At 29.8% G+C, this 14,586-nt stretch overlaps 1 long non-coding RNA gene across 1 annotated transcript in view; it reads left to right on the forward strand.

Annotated features, from left to right (window-relative positions):
* The window catches only part of LOC129976320 (uncharacterized), a 134,025-nt gene extending 122,057 nt beyond the window's left edge, over positions 1-11,968 (forward strand). Inside the window, exon 3 of the long non-coding RNA XR_008785127.1 lies at positions 11,093-11,968. This is a non-coding gene — a long non-coding RNA (uncharacterized LOC129976320). The remainder of the gene's footprint in view (positions 1-11,092) is intronic.
* The last annotated feature ends 2,618 nt before the right edge of the window (positions 11,969-14,586 follow it).

The following is a 14,586-nucleotide window of genomic DNA, read 5'->3' on the forward strand; positions in this document are numbered from 1 at the left end:
TATTCATGTAATGCATGTCAAAATTACATTCATCAAATGTTACTTGCCATTATGAAACAATTGATATCATTAGTGAGAAGCTTAGTTTAAAATAATTAATTATCATTAGTTTAATTTCATCCAAAGTAGTTAAATTATGCTTAACAAATGCCACGTACGTATAAATACAAGTAAATTAAAAACACGGAACCCTATGGTCATTTGAAGAAAACTTCTCATTGATAAAATGTCATTGGCGAATGAAGTATAATTGCTGCCAGATACCTTGGATTTTCAAATATATTTTTGATTTTTAATCCTTCGTTATGGATTGGTAAAGTAATCCAAATTTGAATTAAATGTTCCTGGGGTGTTTTTTCTGCAAGACTTACTTTATATGAAAAGAAGATAATGGAATCTTTAAAATATTAGCTCTTACCAAATTCTCCTCTCTAACATTTACTACTAATCAATATGATCAATCAATATCCCAGTTTTCTTAAATATGATTGATTAGTAGAATAAGTCTTAAAAAACAGAAGATTTTACCGCAACATATATTTATGAGTTTTTATAACTTTTTTGTTTTGTTTAATATAGTAGTTACTTTAAAGTTTAACTTGTTTTTATTTATTTATTTATTCGATTCAGTAAACGTTCTAGGATAAAAATTGGTCACTCAAATGAAGAGTAATTGTGAATTAAACCATTTTGCAATAAATATCTGTGATACCTTCTTTTAAACCTACACGTCGAAATCACAATTACTTTATAATGAATAAAAGTAGTTTTGTATTGAGTTGGAACTTTTTTTCAATTAACCGCATTAAAATCAATCTCTAGAAAAAAATTAATTCAATCAAAGAACCAGGATAATACTTAGAATAAAGCCTAAATTGAGGAACAGTAATGTGAATACAATTCAAATACAAATCACCGTCATCTTTAAAATCTAATAACACTTTTTTTTTTGCCCTATTACTACAAAATGACTCCACTTAAAAATATGTGTTCCTTGAAAAGGAAAGTTAACGCCCAAATAAAAAAAAAAGATTTCTTGCAATCAATAACAGCAGCTTACATGAGTCTTCCGCCATTATTTCTTTTACAACACTATAACGCGGTCAAACGTTTTCTGCTGCGAGTGTGCTTCTAAAAAAAAAAAAGGGAAAAAAACTCACAACGGGTGGGGAACCAAATTATATCGGAAGTATAAATATCAGGGAAGTACCGTTTCTAGTTCCCTTTGTTAAACAACCGATTTTGTTTAAAATGCGTGCAGAAGTTCTCATTCGAATGTTTATTTATTGTTTCCCGCCATTTTAATCGGCACGAGAGCGATGTTGCTTTACAAAATCAGGGTTACCAGTTTGATATTTTTGCTAAAAGCTTGGCGCTTTTTTTCCGTCCATAATTTTTAGAATCATATTTTTATATGAACTCTATAATTTTTATTTTCTTAAGTTCGGTATTTTTAGAATTATTTTGGGGGGCATTGCTTTTATGAATATGCTATCAATATACAGTTACTGGTCGATAAATTTTATTAATTATTTCAGAGAAAATGTTTGCCACACAAATATTCTTAAACAGACAATAGATTTATCACAAATTTCTGTGCTGTATTTGATTGATACGTTCAGATTAAAAAAATATATACTTTTTTAAATATATTTAGGGTTATACAATTATAACAATATATATACATATAGAATCTTTCATTTTCAACATTGTGATACAATGATTCTTTCAAATGTTTTGGTATTGGTTTATACAGACATTAAAATTATGACATTTTCTGAGCGGTTTATTTTTTTTTAAGGTATTTTATTCTTCACAGAAATCCATAGTACTTTGTGTCTCTAATATCGACTTTAAACACGATTAAAATGACCAAGTCGAAGTTTAAAGGAAAATACAGTTGAAGGTTATTTGATAATTCGAAATATTGAGTTTGTTTGTTTCATCCATATTATTACCATTCTTTACTTTTGATTTTTAACATCTATAACATCTTGCATAGTATAAAAATTTAGACGAGAGTACGGTTTTGAGTTGTTCACTAAGCGTTTTGAACGTAGAACATTGGAAACAACTTAATTAAAATTTACAACTCAAAATCAACAGCAGACCTGAAATGTGAATTTAGCAGACTGCCCGCAAAATTTAACATAGTCACTAACAAATCTAAAATATTGACTTTTATATTTATATAATACGGAAGAAAGGAACAAAAAAACAGATTTTAAAAAAAACGAACAAAATCTTAAACATCTACTTAATGATCCATTTCGCATCACATAGAATATTCCTATTTCTGCGAAATAAAAATCGTTAGTCAAAGAAATCTTAATTTATAAAAATAATCTAAATCTTACTCACCTTTTTGTTTCATTATGTTTATGACAAATATTCCAAGGAAAAATATGCCAGTTCTTTAAAATATTCTGAACAGAAATATCAAACGAACAACAACAAGCCAAATGATTAAAAATGAAATGGCGAAATGTCAATTCAAACCAAACGATCAAGAACTCACAGGAATCAATCGCGCGGGAAAAGAAAAAACCAAACGATTTTGAATTATAATTCTATCTATAAATCGTGTTGAAATGAATTAGACAGAAGTATCGTTTGCTCATATAAAGTAAAATAAATTATTTTTATTTTCCAGTTTCCTTTTTTCATTTCAGAGAATTTAATTACTATAAACAGTTATCAAGCTAAAAGTAATTTAGTCTAGTGAGTCAATAATGTTATATAACAAAAACAATGTATCGTACAAGTGAAGTAATCATATCCATATGTCATCTATAGATTAATGTATGTATATTATCAAATGAAAATGGTCAAGTGCATTTAGTCAATTTTAATTGTAAGAATCATTTTATAGAAGCAGTATTATTGATGATGCAGAATTATTACAGTATATGTGGAATTATTTCCAACAACTTAAGCGCATTATGCAAAATTCATAATCTTTTGGCTTGGCCATTTTTAGCAGTATATAAAACGGCAGATTTCCATTTAGGCAGACTATACAGATGCTTAAGGTCGTTAAGTTGAGAAAGAGTTGCATGCATGACGATTTAAAAACTTCATTTTTCTAATTAAAAAGTAAAAAAGTTTGTTAAAAATACAAATTTTTTGAATGATTAAATATTAAAATAATATTAGTACTTATTAACATATTAAACTAAAAATATTATATTAAAAGGGGTCATAAGTTTCATTATGTTCTCTTAATTAATAGATTAATTATAAAACCGAAACTTTTAATTAATCAATAATAAGGAGTTTGAAATCATAATAGATAAATACAAACATGTATTCACAGTAAAATAATATAAAAATGTTAACCAGTTAATAATTATTCAGTTAATGGAATAAAAAATATTTATCTAAAATAAATAATGAATATGTTAGAAGTTAGCTGAAAAATTAAACTAAATATACCATATTACTAAAAGAGGAACCTTATTATGTGAGCTATCTATGGTCACAAAATACAAATACCGACTCAGAGTGTACCAAAAAAATATAATTGTATCTATTATCTGTTTATAGCCGAATATAATTAGATTTTAAGGCGTGTTTTTAACCAAATATATCTATCTTCCTGGTAATGTTTTGTTTTGTCTTCCTGGTAATGTTTAATGTCTGTTTTAAATGAACTTTTAAATGAACATAACTGTATTCTTAAAGTTTGTGTTTATCCAATTATAAATATATATTATTAAAAGTTAATGAATATTTCTAGCATTAATTACTTTTTCATCATGCAAGTGATGATATATCAATCATATGAGCATAACTTTTAAAAAGTGTCTGTAATCCGGTTTATGCGAAATCTGAAGTATTCAATAACTGATTATTCACTGCATATGTAAAATAAAACTATGGAAACTGCAACAGTATTTTCCACTTCTAATAATCGTTTTGTTTACTAGTCTATAATACTGTTAAAGATATAATTTAATTGAAAAGGAATCACTAAGCCATTACTGGCGCATTCTGCAAAATTTAAAAAGAAAAGAGAAAGACCGACGATGAGTGTTTATCTAAATATAAGACAGCAGTAATTTACGACTTATAAATAAAAATAAATCATTATTCTAAATTTGGATTACATCTCCAGTGGGTTCGAATAAAAATTAATAATAAGGTGCATCGCAAATATTTTTACACGTTCTTTTGAAATTTTTAACTTTAATACTTAATTCTTATAGTCATGAAAAATTGTATGGAAAAAAAAACTAAATTTTTAAAGGTTTTTTTGAAACATTTGTGAACTAGATTATGAACAGATAGATAAATAGTTCTCGTTAGAATTTATTTTACTAAATACTTTTTTTTTTATTTCATCAATAAAATGTACTTTCGAATAAATTACGAAATCTAAATTTTTTTTCGTTCTTTCGGTATGACTAAGTACTTTTAGAATATATCGCGAATAGCTTTGAATATTGTTTTTAAGACAATTTTAAATTGCCTCAATGCTGTCCATTCTATAAATGAACTCCGTTTCAAAAATGCTGCCATTAATTTGCCAAAATTAATGAAATTAAACGTTTGCTTACACGTTCGATTTTGGTTGTTGAGCAATATAACTTTTTTGTTTAAAATGTGTCAAGAATATATTAATAAATATTATAAACGAGGAGGGTAAATAAAAATTTAAATTTCGTTTATTTTTAATAGTACATTTATTGAGGGAAACATCATAAATTATAATTTCTTGCTTCATTTCAAACTTTTCTTCAATTAGAAATCAATGTCTATTATTGACACTTTATAAGTAGTTATCAGCCAACAAATGCTGCAGATACTTAGTATATAAATGTCATAGTAGTCTGCGTGTTGCCTCTCAAGTCTTAATATTTTGAACATTTTCTTATTCTTTTCTTTAACATGCTGACAATCTATCTAAAGATAATATTAAATATTTTTATTTGAGTACAAATTATGGTTGCTGAAATTAAAAAGAAATATGTTTTTCAAAAATATTAAATTATAATAAAAATTGGCACAAAAACCGAAGAAATTTCTTTGGAAAAAAGTGTTTTCAACTTTAATATTAGATTGAATGAAAATTTTTAACAAATTAGTGTAGCGGTTATATAACTCTACTACCTTCTTTTATGACATAACAGATGGCTTTACCTTGTTAACATCAAGGTATATTTCCGATTAATCTTCTTGGTAGTCAATATTAGACTGCATTCTAAGTAAATATCGTTTATTTTTCCGGTATTTGTTTTGTTTTGAGAAATGTTGAACATAGAAAATAATTAAATAACTGCTCCTGAAAGTCTTCTACTGTTTTCATCTACCTCATAATGAAGTTATAAAGAGTATCTTTCCTCTGCAATAATAGGAAATATAAATTAATATTAAGTAAATTTAAGAAATCCGAAAACAGAAATGACAAATTATCATTATAAAATTTCTACGTGTTTTATAAGTATAATATTAAAAGTAATCAAAAACATTTGATTACATGATACCATCCTTTTCTACACATGTTACATGAAGCATTTTTACATAGAAATCGAAATGAAGAACGCCAAATTATTTGGCTTTATTTTTTAAAAAAAGATTGGCTTTTCTATGATCTGGCAGTCCTATATAGATTGGAGGAAAATACTAAGATTCCTACCACAAAGGTGATCTGATCTGTTCTGATCTGATCTTCTGGTGATAAGTATTTACCTATTTGTTGGTTGTAGAAAACATAATTACTTGACAGGAAAAACTCTTTTTTTTTATTATTGAAGATAACGCATCTAACAACTTGCACACGCTATTATTTGCGTAAGAAGCAAGTTTTTCAGGTGCTTCTTCACGCTTCGGTAGTCATCGTGAAAGAAAGCTCTACTTGCGCGATTGCTTCTAAATAGTGTGCGCACGCTCTTCAATAAGAGGGAAATCCATTTGTAACATTTTTTATTTGTTCTTTGTGATGATCATTATGCAAAGCAGATGGTTTCAACGCAGACGATATTGGCGGCGTGGCCACACAAAAGATTCCGTATATAAATATTTTGCTTTTCATTTCAGTTGGTTGCCCTCATAAAAACGAAAGCTCTTCTGATTGTCTAAGTCTGATGGGTTTCGAAATGATAATGAAGGCAAAACATAAAGTGTTCTAAGTTTGTTCAGACGTTTTGGCATCAACAAGAATTTGTTCCATTTCTACTAACAACAGATTTCTTTTTTTCCCCTTAAGATGATTCTCTTATAACTTTTAAGACAAAGGTTCTGTATTTTTAGCATGTCAGAAAACATGATAAAAATCTTTCTGTCGTTAACCTATTAAGCGCAGAAAAAAACTTGCATGAGTTTATTATGAAAGTATTTTTCCGCGTATTTCCTATATTTTTTTTCCCTCCAAACTATACAAATGGTGTGTTAGTAGCACAAATTAATAGTACTATCGCATCTTTAGTAAAATTTCTGAGACCAGTGGAAAAAAGGCTTATTATACGCAAAATATTATTCAATGGCAGCTCATTATTTATTTACAGTAATTTATTCCTTAACATCTATTATGAGCGTGTTTTAGAAAAATAATGGCTTTAGGATTTCGGGAAAAAACATAAGGTATCAAATTCATAACTCTGCATGAATAATTTTTTTTAACCTTAAGGTGATTTAAAATAATCAGTTCATTCCATATATGAAAAACACATATAATAAATACATAAAAAGAAATTAAAGATAAATGTATTTAAAAATTGATGATATCAATGCGTATCTGTACATGCATCTGAAAAAATAAAGGTATATAAAAATCTTGAAAATTGAGAAACTAAATAAATCATATTGTGTGTGTGTGTGTGTGTGTGTGTGTGTGTGTGTGTGTGTGTGTGTGTGTGTGTGTGTGTGTGTGTGTGTGTGTGTGTGTGTGTGTGTGTGTGTGTGTGTGTGTGTGTGTGTGTGTGTGTGTGTGTGTGTGTTTGTGTGGGTAAGTGGGTGGGTGGGTGGATGTGGGTGTGGGTGTGATAATGATTCAATAAGGAATTTTGTTACTGGCGCAAACTATCCTGTTATGTTTGGAAGGAGCTGTTGATTGACTATTAAAAAATCAAATCGTCAATAGAATTGACTATTAAATTGACTATTGACTAATAGATACAATTTACCATTTTTATTAGTCAATAGAATTGACTATTAAAATGACTATTGACTAATAGATACAATTTACCATTTTTATTAGTCAATAGAATTGACCAATCAAAGCTCTTTCGAGTATGAGAAATCCGTCAATTGGTGGATTTTCCAGAAGACACCCATTGAAATAATGAAATTACAGCTTTTTACCTCATTCAATTTTGGCAGCAAAAAAAAGGGTACATTTTTTATTTGAAATTCAGTCAATCCAAAATACTTTACTAAATATGACTAATCAGCCTGAGATTTGAACAAAAAAATTATACCTTGTAAGTTTAAACATTTAATAATTCAAGAAAAGTAAAAAAAAAATTATGTAAATATGTTTATTTGTAATGATTTAAAAATTAAATTAAATAAGTTACTATTAGAATCGACTTCTTGTCTGAAAGACTTATATGAAATATGGAGAAGATTATCGTCTGTTCATAGAGCTTTTACTGTTACATGTATGATTACTTCTTCACTTCCTTTCATTTTCTTTCATCAATTTTCTACATGAAAATTCAGTTGATATTCATTTTGATATTGAAAAAAAATTACATTTTATAAATAATATGATAACTTTTAATTTCATTAAATTTTTTGTTTGTTTGTGTTTGTTGCGATTAAATTTTGTTTAATAGCATTCTCTTGATAATTTCATATTAGACAGCAGTAGCCATTGTGTTAAAATAGTGCTTATTATCTTAAAAATAGTCTTTTCCTTTTGTTTCGGATTCTAAATGTAGACGAAGATCATTAAGAGAAATTATGAAGACCTAGTTCACATATAGCTAAGTAATTGTTATTAAAGTTTTTAATTATGTCGATTGCCTGCTTATCCCGCATGACAATAAATTTTTTTTTTTCGGTAATTAATTATCTTTGCCGAATTTTTTATAGCTCAGGAAATTTTACACATTGTTCCTTATATATTAAAAATGTGAAACTCATTTAAACGTACATATGAAGTAATTTCTTTGTTATTAAGAGCTGCGGAGAAAAGATTATATTCAAGTCGCTTTCAAAGCGCTATTAGGGAAGTTTCGAAATGAAAGAGTCATTTAGATTTCGCTAAATGCGAGCAGTGATTTAATGAACCGAGTTTTATTTTCACATATAAAACATATGCGTTCGCCTAATAGCTGATTCAGACAATTTTGAGACTCTAGGCAATTGCATTATGAGGTTGCTTTTTTAATAAAATGGTGCATTTAGATTTAATCTCCCATTTCAGAGCATTTTGAAACTAAACAAAGCTATCATAATTTAATTTAAGTTAATTTTTAATTTTAATAGCTTTGTGACTATAGACATTACACTATAAATAGACACTACACACGTGTCTATTTATTGTTAATTGATAGACCGAGCTAGGTGTTTAAATACATTTATATATAATACTTTTAATATGGAAATATTTTTTTTTATAAATTATTACACTACAAAGAGTCTTTTTATTATACCATACCACTTGATTAATTTTTGTTGTAACTTTTGTCATTTGTTATCACTTGAAAATGACGGATATGTTAGTGCTTTTTTTTTAGTTATTTTAGGCGCTATTAAAAACTACTTTAAACTCATAAAGTAATTCCTAAAGACACGTGAAATAGAAATAAAAAAAAGTGATCAGAGACTTATTGGTTACTGTATGTCAAAGACGTCTGCTCTAAATTTTCGAAAAAGAATAAAAGTTCAAGAAAGAAATTATACAGAAAGAAATAAGATATTTCGGAAAATGTAAATTTTTGAATTGCAATGTGGTATTAAAATCTTTCTGGCAAAATAATTTACTCCAAAGGTATTGCAAGAAAACGACGAAATTCTGCTAATTTCTAATTAATTTAATATTTAATTAACATTTAATCTGAAAAATGGACCATATTCTTTCTCTTGCCATAACGATATTTATACATAATATTTAAGTAAGGTTCAGGTTTATAAATCTACAATTACTAAGTAAACGGGATATTACTTCCAATTAATTATACTCGACAAAGTATTTATATACTGTAATATCTTATAATTTATGGAATTTACATTTTTTTACAAATTTATTTGGCAACCAGGCTAATAACATTTTTTAATCGACCTTTCTGCTTCCCTTCTCAATCCGGTAACTCTAGACAGTAGTTTTGCCTGCTTAGTCATCTATTAATCCACCGTCAATAGTAGTTCATCTACTAAATATTTAAGACACAAAATAATAAATCCCTAATTGTCCACGTATGACTGATAATGCTGATCAATGAAATTAGGAACGTCTCAAAACATATCAGTTCTTATTTTTGTGCATTCGCTTTGAATGATTGTTAACAATTCATTGATGGTTACCAATGACCCCGTGTTAAGATCTTAACTGGCAATCGAAAGAACTCGGCCGGCCCTGTTTGGTTATAATTGCTGTTACGCGAATCTGGTAAGATACTTGTATAGAAAACAGGAGTGATCTAAATTCAAAATTTGATTTTTCCCCCCAAGATATGGTATGTGTGTACTTAGCCATGTTAAATCTGAAAACTAGAGCCAAGCTTCGTAGATGGGGAAATCTCGAGAGCATATGTCAGCTTAAGTATCACCGTCGACATCTGACCATAGTTCAACTTTTCCGAGCTTCATTCTAAAAATTTCTTTTCTGTTTTACTTCAAAAAGGAACTTTAGTGCTGTTAAAATAGCTCTGCATTTATTGCCTCTCTCTTAGGAGTTGGCGATCTTATTATTATATTACAGTTAGCACAAAAGGAAATCCAATGGATTTGAGATCCGGTGAGTTTGAGATGAGAATTTATGCTGGATTATTTTCATTGGAGTTATCCCTAAAAGACTGAACAGTTGCAATATATTTTGATCATTTCAATTAATTCAGAATTAATAATGCATTAATTTCTATAATAAATAATGTATTAGTTATCATCGCATGTTTATTAATTGCTATTATAAATTTGTTTATAAATTAATTGCATATGAAATGAAAATATGTGTACTTTTTAAACATCCTGAATAGAGTATTTTTTTTTTTGTAACTTAAAAATGTGTTTGGTCAATCCTAAAACTGCATATTAATTATACTACCAACCTCTTAAAACAAGATACGTGAAATCCAATTATCTCCCTAATCCTGCTTTCACCAGAATTATATCAAAAACCGACTTTAATTCATTAATTTAAGTTCAAATTGACAATAATTTTGTCCTTAATTATTGTTTGAATTAAATATTTACTTTAAATGCATTGATTAGTTGTTTCTGCAATATTTAATTAAGATTCAATATTTTTTAAGGCATCCTGTACTGGCAAACATCTTCTGATACAATAATATAATTTATCAATCCTACAAATTATCAAATAATTCCATTTTAAACTTCCCAATCGTGGTAGATAATTCCTTTTTTTTTTTTTTTTTGAATTTTTACCCTAATTATGCGTTTACCAGGACTCCATTAAAACGGGCCTTCAATTAATGTATTAGTAAAATTATTACAATATTCCCTGTTTTTAAGTTCCCTTTTTTTAAAGATATTTTTGTTGAATGCCTAATATTTTTACAGCATCTTTATTTGTGTAATTGGCACCCCACTTTCTGCACTTTCCAACAGTTTATACTGCTATTACTCTAATCCCTTGAAAAATGCAAAAGTGGAGCAATGTTGCATTTAAATATTGACAATGATTAATGTATAAACTAGGGTGAATTATTAAATTTGATGTATTAATTAATGGCTTATATTACTTTATATGCAAAGTGTGAGTAGTTTTTAGAACGGCTTCTATTGCTAAAACTCCTTTTGTAAAAAATTGCATTCGACCAATCCTTAAAATTGCCTAGTAGCTATACTGCGATCCTCCCAATCGTGTTAGGTGAATTCTAATTTTCCAAAAGATACACAGCAAATGGGAGGGGTGTTTTCAGATACAAATTCTATTACACCCTTTTTTTCTTTCCTTCTCCCACAGTTCCCACCCTCCAGATGGAAGAAAGAAGGCCGCAACTCGTTCTTGTCAACAAGCAGATCGGATGATCCCCAAATTACAACCACCAACCAAGTCAAAAACCTCTTTCAAAACCAGCTATCGTCTCACCACCGAATTCATTACAGGTTCTTCCAAGAGGCAGCATAAAAGCTCCACACGACTCTGGGGGATAATATACGGTTCCTCCTCGGAATATAAATCAAGACACTTGCGCCTCCAGGCCTCGAGCCATCCGTTAATTGTGTTCTGAAAGAAGATGGTGGCTCTGCACAAACTGATGGCTCAACCCAGATTCGGCTTTCAATTAATGGGTCCACTCTGTCTGATCTATAGTATAATTAGATCAGATTTATGCGAAAGCAATGTGAGCCCCTCTCCAAAAAATCGAGATGTCTTTTCCTCGACTTCGTGGTATGCGACCAGTGACAGGCTCGGGACATTAGGGTGTAAGGCACGATCCTGCTTTTCGCTCACCCTAAAATAGCAATTAAGGCATCGGCTTGTTTTTCTGGAGGAATGCTCGCAGTGCCATCATCTGTTATGATGAATATCAATGATATCTTGCTTCCTGTGTTTGCTTGTTTTTGTAATCACTTACGTGAATATCAATAGGGTTCGCCGGCAGCTCGACTGGTTTGTTCTTGCTGGAAAGGATGGAATATATTTTACTTTTACTTGTGTTTCTGAAGGCATTCCATGGTAAGGCTGTTAATCAAATTAGCGTGGAGAATAAAAATGACATAAAAATGGATGTAATAATAGTATGAAGTCGTGAAATTTATTGTTTTCGAAATAGAGAGTCATAAATTTGTTGCCAGATTACTAGTTATGTGAGCACGTGTATTTTTATTATAATATAAAGCAAGATGTGTCAACGTGTAAGATTAATAAGAAAAAGAAATATGATTAAAGACTTATGGTTTTAGGATAAGAATGTCCTAAAAGCAACCTGTAATCTTGATAAAAATAGTGTTTTAAATGATGTCTTTGTTTTGATTGTCTAAATTTCTATTAACTTTCAGTACTGAAAAACTTTAATGCAAATAAATTGAACTTTTGTACACTTAATCAAATCTCGAGTCTCTAAAACTTGCAAATATTTTATCAAAGGTTTAGCGGTATGAGATACGCGAAGGATAGAACCTAGGACCTTGTGGTTAGCAGTCCAGTAACTAAACCAGGATACAAAAGTCTACGCTCGTGTAGCGTAGTTGTTAACTGGATTATATGCTATTCACCACAGTACTCTCCCTCTAGTGAGTCGGAGGTGAGACGAACGATATGGTTGTTGAATGGTGATGTATTGAGTTATTAGCTGTTGTCTAATCGGCCTGTACCCAGTTGAGTAGGGAGTGTGTGTGGGTGAGTAGTTGCTGCGTCAAGTGAGTCTGACGACTTTGGTTGCGGGTAGATGGCGCCACAACAGCTGTACAAAGGTTGAAGGTTCATTGTCCGAGGTCACCAATTTGGTGATTCGGGATGCGTGTGTTGTGTGATCTCTTTTCCGGGTCACCATTGTGGTGATGTTCATGTAGAGTGCTGTATAAAGCACTTCCTCGCTATTAGAAAAATAAACTCTTTATTTCACTAACAACTATAGGAACATCACTGCTTCGCGTTACCATAGACAAAATATATAAGAAAATTTAGACACAAAATAATATTGTATTTTGTGTTTCAAGATGTCAGAAATATTGCACGTGTTTAATAATTCACAATGCCAACTTGTACTTATTAAGATATACACCTACATAGACTCTATATAAAATATAGACGCCTATATAGAAAGAATATGCATATGCTCAAGAGAATCATTCACTTTTTGTTTTCATCTTCTAAGTAATATGGCGACAACCGAGGCACTTAGAAAAATCAGAAATATTATATTACCATAGTTATATTATCACAGATTTTAACAAGCACGAATGGCTTGGGATTAATACATACTTCATTAATTATGACATGATTCTGAAACTTTAGGGAAAAGACAGACATGTTAAAACGCATATAATTTTAATGCATACATCGTGTTTTCTAACGTTTTAGTTTAAATTCTAGAGGTCAATGCAGAATAACTGAATTTTGTTGTTAAATTAATATTTTTTATCCGAATTTCTACCTGTATAAACGTATATGGTTGGTCAATCAATCATTTTCAACTTGATAGATCATCATGTTAAGGCAATGAAATGAATACAGCACCTAATTAATAACTATTGCAAATTAACAATTTTATTTAAACTACAGCATGCAATTTAAATTACTTTTATGTACAATAAAGGCAGATTAAGGATATAAAGATATGTTATGCTCTCGTTTAGATTGTTAGCAAGTGAGAGTAGTCACCACAAAACTTTCTCGCATACTCTCCTATAAAAGTACTTGAATATTATTAACCATAAACTATACGAACGATAGTAATAAAAAATCCTATTGGAGTGCGATCTTGGATATTAAATATTGAGATCGAGTTCATGCGCAATAAAAAAGACGAATTAATTTGCATTTTTGGTTCATTTTTCCAAATGATTAAAACTATTATTTGATACAGAATTACAATTGCAATCACAAAATCACATACATGATTTCATATATTTATTTAAATTAATGCGTTTGTGGTGAAAAGCTTATAAGCCAGATAACAGCTACGAAACACGAGTAATTACTTTTGTCTTGTGGTCTTGTTCCTCGGCTGTGAACCACAAGGTCCCAGGTTCTCTCCTCGCTCATAACAATCCGCTATATTGGTGACCTCTGACGATGAACCTTCAACCTTAGTACAGCTGTTGTGGCGCCATCTACCCAAAGTCATTAAACTCACTTGACGCAACAGCAATCACTCACGCACGCACGCCATAACGCTTAGTGCTGCTCAAATGGGTACAGGCGCATTAGATGCAACAGCTAGCTAATACATCACCACTCAACAGCCATATCGTTCATTTCACCTCCGATTCACTGGAGGGAAAGTACTGTGGGGAAAAGCTTATAAGCCAGATAACAGCTACGAAAAACGAGTAGTTTCTTTTGTCTTGTGGTCCTGTTATTCGGCTGCGAACCACAATCCGCTACACGTTTTTTAGTATGGCTTGTGAAAGTAAAAAATGACAACTCGTCAATTCTTAGACGGTTTTGGTTTCAAATTTGATATGTACCTACGTTTCGAATCTTAAATCTAGGCACCAATTTTTATCCATTTTACTCTCTTTGTTTTGTGCTTATCGTACTAATTTATATTCAGATGACTGGATTGGTATAGATTTCGTTCAAAGGTTGATATAAATTTGGAGTAGATATCAATTTCATCTGTCTACCTGAAAGTAGTTTTGTGCTATCGTGTTCATAGACAGATTGATAATTTTAAAAAAATCTGTATTTAAAAAAATCTGTATCAAATTCATGGATGTCTGGAGAGAACAGATTCATCAAAATCTCGAATTTTTATCAATTGCGTTACTTTTTCTTTGTATACTTCT

The sequence above is a fragment of the Argiope bruennichi genome, chromosome 7 (genome assembly GCF_947563725.1).
Source record: "Argiope bruennichi chromosome 7, qqArgBrue1.1, whole genome shotgun sequence".
Taxonomy (NCBI): domain Eukaryota; kingdom Metazoa; phylum Arthropoda; class Arachnida; order Araneae; family Araneidae; genus Argiope; species Argiope bruennichi.